The 9,107-nt window shown below is 39.5% G+C and overlaps 1 protein-coding gene across 1 annotated transcript in view; it reads right to left on the bottom strand.

Moving 5' to 3' along the window:
- Positions 1 to 9,107, bottom strand: part of AMOT (angiomotin) — a 44,594-nt gene that overhangs the window by 13,517 nt on the left and 21,970 nt on the right. The window lies entirely within an intron of this gene.

Raw genomic sequence — 9,107 nt, forward strand, 5'->3', positions numbered from 1 at the left:
AAAAAAAAAAAAAAAAAAAAAGTGAAGCTGCCATGCAATGGTTCATCTTTAGTCTCTTTATTGACCAGCACTGCCCCCCCCCACCCGCCCCAGTTCTTATTAAAAGAACACAGGTCACTTGCGATTTCTGCCTCACTCATGAGCCCGAGTTGATAACATTGGACCATAATCTCTCAACGATCACTCTGGGACCTTTAAAGATATCTAAAGATGCAAACTAATGAATCAAATCTAAGACTAAGTGAGATCAAATATGATTCTTCCTCTTTGCAAGCTTATGAACCATAACCAAAAACAAAGGTAGAAGCAGGTTGGGACTAAGAGTTTGAGTTCTTTGTACCCTTGTAACTTCCAAGGCAAATCCCATCATGGTAAATCCCCGAGGACTCCAGTTGAAATGAAGGAATGAAGAGAATTTCAGAGCTTTTTAAAGAAGGCATACATACCCTCAACACCTAAGAAGATAGGGGAAAGTGCAGCCTTTCCAAATTGTTAGGAATGAGCAGATGGTGCTTCTCCATACCTATAATACTTGTGTGGGTGCCTCTCTTGCTAATAAAATCAACGCATGGACTCTTTCTAAAGTAGAAATTCTTCCAAGCTGGTCACAGCTGTTATTATTATTTTCGTGAAACCTGCGGTTAGGGATACTCTCATTATTAAGATTTAAATGTGAAGATATTATTGATAACATCGTCCAAAGGAAATTCAAGAATTCAGCTCAACTCTAACTTTCCAACAAATTCTCAAGCCCTTGAGATACCTAGATAGACAGTTGCAATGTTAAGAGGTTACCCACTTTACCAGCACTGCCCACATCCATTTAGCTGGGGCCAGACCAGCAGAACCAACCTGACACCCTCATTGCAGAAACCAGGTAAGACCTTCGTGGTAATGTGTCCAAATCACTGCTCTCTAGAATGTCCACTCAGACAGCAATGGCATGTGCTAATGGGGAAACTCTCCTTGTCTTATAACTGCTCTCTCTCCAAATTAGACTTGCTGAACTTTCTCTAGGTGGAAGAAAACTTATATTTTCCTACCAGACTTGCATTATGCCTTGCCTAGGTGACTGGGAAAACTTTAAAAATTCACGCTACACTTCTTGACATTTCCTTTCATTCCAAGGCCTAGTTCAATCTAGCCTTGTAAACCAGTTGAGGTGAGTTATAAAAGTCTAAATGTTTTTATCCATTAGACCTTTCCCTAGTTAATAAAAGAAACAAAAATTGCCATTCTCATCCTCTCAATAAGCTTAAACCTTTCTTTTCTGGGATATGCGACTATCTGTAATAACACTGACTAGGGCAATCAAGACCTTTAGGCCATGGATGCCTCTGCCTTCCTATTTGCTAAGCTTTGAATAATTGGAGAGCAGGAAATATCCTCTATCCTTTGCCTTTTGGATTCTATAATCCTGATGAGCTATTTAAAGTTGAATGCATTTATTTGTGAATCGCTCTGAAAACCCTAGGGGAGCAGTGCAATGTTAATGCAGAGAGTGTTAACTATAATTACTGAGGCTTACAGGGGTTATACTTAAAGGCAATTAAAGTTAGATAGTATGCAGTTCTTGCCTTGATGGTAAAGTACTGCAATGTAAGCTCAGAGAACTGAAAAATAAGCAGTCAGGACTAGGTGTATTTCTCTATGCCCTGCCTTTCTTGAGAAAGGAATCCTCAATGTCTTAGCTAAGGAAACCCTAGCAGTGGAAGTCACTGAGCCAACTGTCTGGAAGGGAAAAGCAATAAAGGCCCAGAGAGTTTTCTGAGTTGGCCAAAGATAGTCACACAAGTCAGACAACTTCCACAAACCAGGCCAAGGAAAATCCCATCATGCTTTGCCACTGGGATGATTTTCCACAAGGTACCAGGACCTCTATTGTTGGCATAATTCTTCTACTTCCTTTTTTTTTGCATATCTTATTTTTGTGTGTGTGCAAAGTGCCAATCTATTATGTCAGCAGATCCAAATAACAATCTAGTAGTATGGAAAATCAAGGACATTTGCAGATATTAAAACCAAGAGTCACAGACATTATAGTCCCCAAAATAACTATTTTAATAAGAGAGAAAATTTTACAACATAATATCCAAATCCCCAGGAATTTTTCCAGATAATTTCAAAATTCACCAAACCCTTTGCCTATCATAGTTTTCTCTGAGGAAAACTTTTACATCTTCCCTAACGAATCTCTTAACTTTACGGCCAATTATGAATCACAATACCCGTATACAGGACCAAGAAAAAGTGCAGCTCAGCCATAAACACCAAGATCACCTAGTAAATGCTTAATACCTAGGTAATTTAGAGTACAAAAGGACAACTGTTGGATGCTACCAGTGCAAGACCCTATAAAGATGCAATCCACAAAGTCAGCTATCTTCTAAGTTACATATTCTATGTTTTGTAGATCTCATCTATACATAGAAAGGAACAAAGGTCTATACGGCTTATTAACACCTGTACTATCCTGAACTTTATATGCTTCACTTTTTCCTTCATTATGGTAAATCCCCTTTTCTGCCTCTCTTCTATAGACTTATCTCCTGTGCTAAGTTCCTCAAATGTTAGCTCAGTAATTAAGACATCCTAGATCCTCAACTTCACCTTTCAATGCCATCAGAAATGTCAATGGTTCCTTCTAGGTAAAGAGAGAGGCCATACAGTAAAATCGTTAAGGTCATGAGCTCTGGCCTCAGGTTACCCCAGTCCAAATGTTGGCTCCCCACTTACTAGGTATGCAACCTGAGGAAAGCTACTTAATCTCCCTTGAACTTCCCTTTACTCATTCATACATAACATAGAGATGATGATAATTTGATATACCTCTAAAAGGAGCAAATGAGATAACAAATGAAGTGCTTAGTAGAGTGTCCGGCACAAAAAGTACACAGAGTTGTTTTTCTTTTTTAAAGAAAAAGTTAATCCCAATTCACACATACTCTAGTCCCCTCAACGTTGAACATTCATTCCAGATAGGCTTGACATGGTTCTCGTTATCTCAATAACTCTAATTAACACATCAATTAAGACATTAAAAACACAGCCATTTTTCCCCAGGAAGACATATAACACTAGACCTCAAACCCTTCATGCAACAGAGCTTCAGATATCTTTATAGGGCAAGGCCTTTCATTGGAGATACAATTAGAAGAGAGTACTGAGTAGCTGCAAGGACACCATATTCTCTCAAAATGACACGATTTAGAGGGCACCTCCACTTTGTGAGAGATACTTTACCTATAGTCAAAGGTACTGTTTAACTAAAGACACTTAGGCAGAGCGCATTCCCTGCCACACACACACACACACACACACACACCAGGAATTTCTATTTGACAGCAAATTGAAAGGTAAAGGAACAAGGTGGCAATCAGGAGACTTGGGTTCTAGTCTTAGCTCTGTTTTTAATAGTAATTTGCTTCCCTGTTCTCAGCCTCAGAGTCCCCATTTGTTAAAAAAAAAATGACGAGGGTTTTGGCGGGGTCAGAAAACCAAAATGGTCAGCAGTGGGCCAAATCCAGCCATGCCCATTCATTTACCTATTGGTTAGGGCTGCCTCCCTGCCATAATGGCAGAGTTGAGCAGTTGCAGTTGCAAAAGAAACTCTACGGTCCACAAAACTGAAAATATGTACTATCTGGTCCTTTATAGATAAGGTGCCAGCCCTTGGAGTGATTTTCAAACTGTGTTCCACAGTCCTAGTGTTCTAAGTAGTGCTTCAGAAGCCACTGCAATGGGTGAGTTGTATCAAGTGGCTCCTCTTTTATGTGTTTTACAATGAGGGTTCTACATAAAACTTAATTTCAAAAAAAAGACATCTTTGAAGATACATATGAATATCCAGTTGACCCTTGAACAGCGTGAGGGTTAGGGGTGCTGACCCTCCCTGCAGTTGAAAATCCATGTATAACTTTATAGTCAGCCCTCCATATATGCAGTTCCTCCATATCCACAGTTCCATATCCAGGGATTCAACCAATGGCAGATCGTGTAGTACTATAGTATTTACTACTGAAAATGTCTGCATATAAGTGGATTCACACAGTTCAAACCAGTGTTGTTCAAGGGTCTACTGTATATATGTTCTTGTGCTTTGTCTTTTCGCCCTAAAGAATGGGCTTCCCATCTTACCTCACTCCATCATCTTTTCACACTTGACACTTCAGCATGGTTAAATAACTTTAGGTTCCCAAGGACCCCCTTGTATTTTAGCCCTCATTGCCTTTGGATATGGCATTCTCTCTCTTAGGAACGCCTTGCCCACTAGGTTTTAAGAAGTTTAAAAAGAAACAAAAAACCAGCAGCAGTAGGATAGACAGGTGTCTATCTAATAGTCTTTCAATTCACAAATATTTTATGAATCTAAGCTTCCCCTTTTCATCTTCAACACTGACCAGTAACTAAGGGGACTGGACAAAATGGGATCCTAGGAATCTGTATAGGCATATTCTTGGAGGTAAAAAAAAAAACCCATAAAAGTCCTGCCTTCGTTTGTGTGTATGTACATGTAAGAGACAGATCACATAAGGTGTGTACTCTCCATAAGATCCTAGATGATTTATTTTTCTATGCCTTTAGTGTTCAAGGAAGTGAAAGTTCACTTGAAAAGTTTCTAAAGCCAAGGTAGTGGTTCTGGTGTAGAGACGAGTACCCACAGATATCTAGAAGAAGCCAGAACCAAATTCCCTCTAGATACTCAGTGAATGGGGGAACTCATTCCATCCATTTAAATTTTCTTACCAAATGCCAATTTTCAAAAACCTGTCAAAACCCCCCTTCCCTAGCTTTCCCTAAACCTGTGTTCTCCTAACATGGTTCCTTAAATCATTCTTACTTTCTGTCTTGATCTTTTAGACCCACCTTCCCTTCCAATTTCATCCCCATCTCCTGCTATACCCCAAAGGTCCAATCTATGGTAGTTTACTCTTTTACCTCTATACTGATGGTTCTTAACTGGGGGTGATTTTATCCCCAGGGAACATTTAGCAATGTGTGGAGACATTTTTGGTTGTTACATCTAGGGGTAGGTTGCTGTTGGTATCTTGTGACTGGAAGCCAAGCCAAGCTCAACACCCCACCATGCACAGGACAGCCTCCTCCATCACTATCACCAAAGAATTATCTGGCCCCAAATGTCAATAATGCTGAGGTTGAGAAACCTTGCTGTCCACTTCAGCACTACTGGAGATTTCCTTCATGCCACAATTCTCACAACTGCTTATATTCATATTTTAATGTTATTATTACTCTCTTTAGTCACAGACCCCTAGCTGAGGGCAAGATTTCTCACTCTGAAGCAATGTGCCCCGATGTGCTTTCATCTTTATCCAAACTGATATCCCTTCAATAGGTCAGCCATTATAATCATTTATCCTGTTTTTCCAGTCTCCAGATCTTGGAATTATTATCCTTTCTTCCCTCTTTCCTTTGACCACCATATCCAATCTGTCACTATATCTTAATTTTAAATAACATCTCTCATATTCTTTCATTTCCTTATATTTTCATAGCCTACATAGTTTAAGTCCTTATTTCACAACTAAATGATTAGAATAATAACCTAATAGATCTTCTTACTTTGTTGCCCTCTCCCATCTACACACAAGCACATATGCACAGATGAATACACACACACATACACACACGCACAATCAGTCCATCTGACATACAATTGCTATAACAGACTTGCTCAAGTAGAACATTATGGCACTGCCTTATTTAAGAACAAAAGCAATCTACTGCTAGCACATCCATTGAACTACTATTGATTAGGTACCTACTATATATCGAAGGCAACTTTACACCTCCTCTCTCACTTCTTTAGACCACAGCTATTCTTTCTCATCCATATTTTAAACCACTTGGTATTTTTCAATTCACCCCCCGATCTACTGTCTCATTGTCCCCTGTCCATCCTAGATATGCCTCTTAGAAATGCCTTTATCAATATTCTAGGCTCCTACTGCCTTACAATTCTACCAGGCCTACTATGCAAATGATCAACCTTTGTATTAGTCTGATCATTTCTTCATCCTTCCTCACCATATCAGTAAACTCTCAAGGGGTTCTTCCTGAATAATCTTACCTGACCCTGATCGCTGCTTTTCCCTAGAGCCTCTTATAACGTGCACTCTATTAGCAGTCATTTTATAAGATTTTGTTCAAGTGTGGATTCATTCATTCAACAGATATTTACTAAATGTTTATCACACACCAGGCCCTGTTCTACATCTGAGAGCATTAGTGATGCAATGGGAGGCAAGACAAAGTCTGTGCCCCACTGGAGGGCAGTATCCCATAAGCCACTTAAGGGTAGGGCCCTCTATTTTCCTTCATATCTCTCTTAGGTTCTAGATCTAGTTCATTTTTCACTACACTCTTGGTGACCAGTTAATATTAAATAACTGTCAAATACAAAACCAAAAATGAGCATAGCTTAGCTATAACAGTGAAAATATAAAAATAATAAACACACACATTCATAAATGTATTCACTTTGCTTGGAAAGTCAAGATAAGGGTTTCAGATCATTCCTATTAAGAGATAAGTTTTTAAAGGGGAGTCATAAAATTGGGAGGAAGAACAGCAGGAAGGCAACCTGTTGAAGAATAGAGCAAATACTCTTGAGCTCAATCAATCATCTTTTTCCATTGCACTTCTGCAATAATTTGAACCCATTCCCAAGCATTTGGCAGATCTCTTAACCCCCTTCTGACTCAGGAAAATCTGATCCCTGCAAATGAATACCACGTGATGGCATCTCTTCCCTCCTTCCAACAACTGCAGATGTCTTTCAAATTTATTTTTTCAAGGATGGCTACACACAAAATTACCTCTAGGGCCCCTAAAGCTACCCATTTGTCTCAGCCGTTTGTAAGGAAGTGATTTAATCATCAACCTTCTCCATTTATTCACTGGTGGACAAAGCATAGTATGGGATATTTTGGAATTAAGAGATCTGGGTTTTCTTCTAGATGTATTACTAACTGTATAAACTGTCTGCACTTTAATTTCCTACTCTACTGAAACTTCCAAGCTTCATAGTGGGTATGTAGTAAGTATCTGGAAATATTTTTGAAAGGTTAAAAATACATGGTAGGAATGAATAGGCAGAACACAGAGGATTTTTAGCACAGTGAAAATATTCTGTATGATACCATAATGATGGATACATATAATTACATACATTTACCAAACCCACAGAATGTATACTACCAAGAGTGAACCCTAATGTACACTATGGACTTCAGGTGATTATGTGTCAATGTAGGTTCATCAGCTGTAACAAATGTACCCCTCTGGTGGGGGAAGGTGATAACAGGGGAGGCTGTGCATATGTGGCAGCAATGAGTATATGGGGAAGTCTCTGTACCTGTCCCTCAATTTTGCTGTGAACATAAAACTGCCCTAAAAAAGTAAAGTCTTAATAAATAATAAAAATATATAATATGGATAGAGGGGGTGGGCTACTATTATTAGGTAGATGAACACCAACATATACACACACTCTGATGACTAAAGGACATTGAGACCAATAATACAGAACTAAGTCCAGTGTCACAGAGGCCATCCTTCATTATGTCTGATATTCATCTTCCCTTCTATCGCCCAGAACTCCAAACACTTATGGTGTCACAAATGTCACAACTGAAGTGTACTTTCTTTGCTCCTCTCCTTCATACAACTAAGTTATATGTTACTCCATGAGCCTTCAGTGATTTCCATTTGATCTTATTTAGCCTTGCCCAGGAGCCCACGGCTCCAAGTAAGAGTTCCCTCTGAAGCAATTTGGTAACACTACCCTGGTATTAGCAAGTTGCCTGTGTCCACTGCCAAGAAGCTGTGGTCCACTGGTAGATATTAAAAGAATTGAAGAGTAAAAAAAAAAAAACCACGCCTAGAAACTTGCTACCAAGGGAATGGAGTCCATTCTCTTAAGGAGGCTAAAGAAAAATACACAAGACTTTCAATTTGGGAATTTCAAAAGCCAAAATCATAGGAAAAGCTGAGAAAATCAAGCTTTGAGAAGTAGCTCCACCTCTATTGGGGGTGGGGAACGTAATTTCTTATACTGAGTGGAGCAATACCTACTTCAAAGAAAATATGCTGCCATAAATATGGGAAAAGTCATCCTTAGATGAAATGCCCTTCAAATAAGTCAACAGAACACTCTGGAAGATTCCTGGGTAGATATGTATTTTATCTGAATTCCTATCAATACTCTCAATGCACACATAATTCATACCCTCAGATCTTCTATCACATTTATAATCCATTATAACAACTGTATGAGTTTTACCTATACCAACAAAATCCTACTGTTTGAGGATTATTTTGGATTAGACATATAAATGTCTATGCCTAGGACGTCTTCCTCTAATATTGGGAAAGAAGGAGACTAGTTATGGTGCTGTGTGGATAGGTGTGATAACAGAAAATGATGTATCTCTAAAACCAAAGAGACAAATCAAATAAATGGCAAGAGATCTAGAAATAAGAGAAAATATGAACCATGAAGAATAATGGTGGAAATGAGGTGAAACAATATGAATTTAGTTTTGGAGAATTGAGAGGAGTGGCAAAATGACTCTGGAAAATGCACCGCCACTAAGAGATTTCACTGCAATGTCTAAATGTCTGCAACAGACATTGCAGTTGAGAAAACGTTAACACTTGGGTCCTTTTTTCCCCTGAATCTCTGTGGCTGTCAGTCTAGCCTAAAGCCAAAGAACAAGGCTCACTGGCTCTTTCTGCCAGCCCTCCCACATTCCGCTCTATCCCTTCCTATGCACTCTGCTCAGTAAGCAGCCCACCCGCAGCATCTTCCCTCTTTGATCTTGCCAGGGCCTTTTTCCCACCATCCCTGAAACAATTACCCAAGCAGTGGCTCGGCTCTGGATCATCATAAGACAGCAGCCGGCCAGAAGCCTGGGCTGCCTTGAGCCTTGTGAGTGGATATGCCAGGCATCTGTCAAAACTCTCCAGTGAGGTCAAATTAGGGGGGGGCAGAGGGAGGTCTCTTTGAATGGGAGAATACCATGGTTGCTGTAGGACACAGAATTCTTTTGACTTGGAGTTTAATGAACCTCCACTTCAGCAGG

This window comes from Lipotes vexillifer, unplaced genomic scaffold, assembly GCF_000442215.2.
Source record: "Lipotes vexillifer unplaced genomic scaffold, Lipotes_vexillifer_v1.1 scaffold298, whole genome shotgun sequence".
Classification (NCBI taxonomy): Eukaryota; Metazoa; Chordata; class Mammalia; order Artiodactyla; family Lipotidae; genus Lipotes; species Lipotes vexillifer.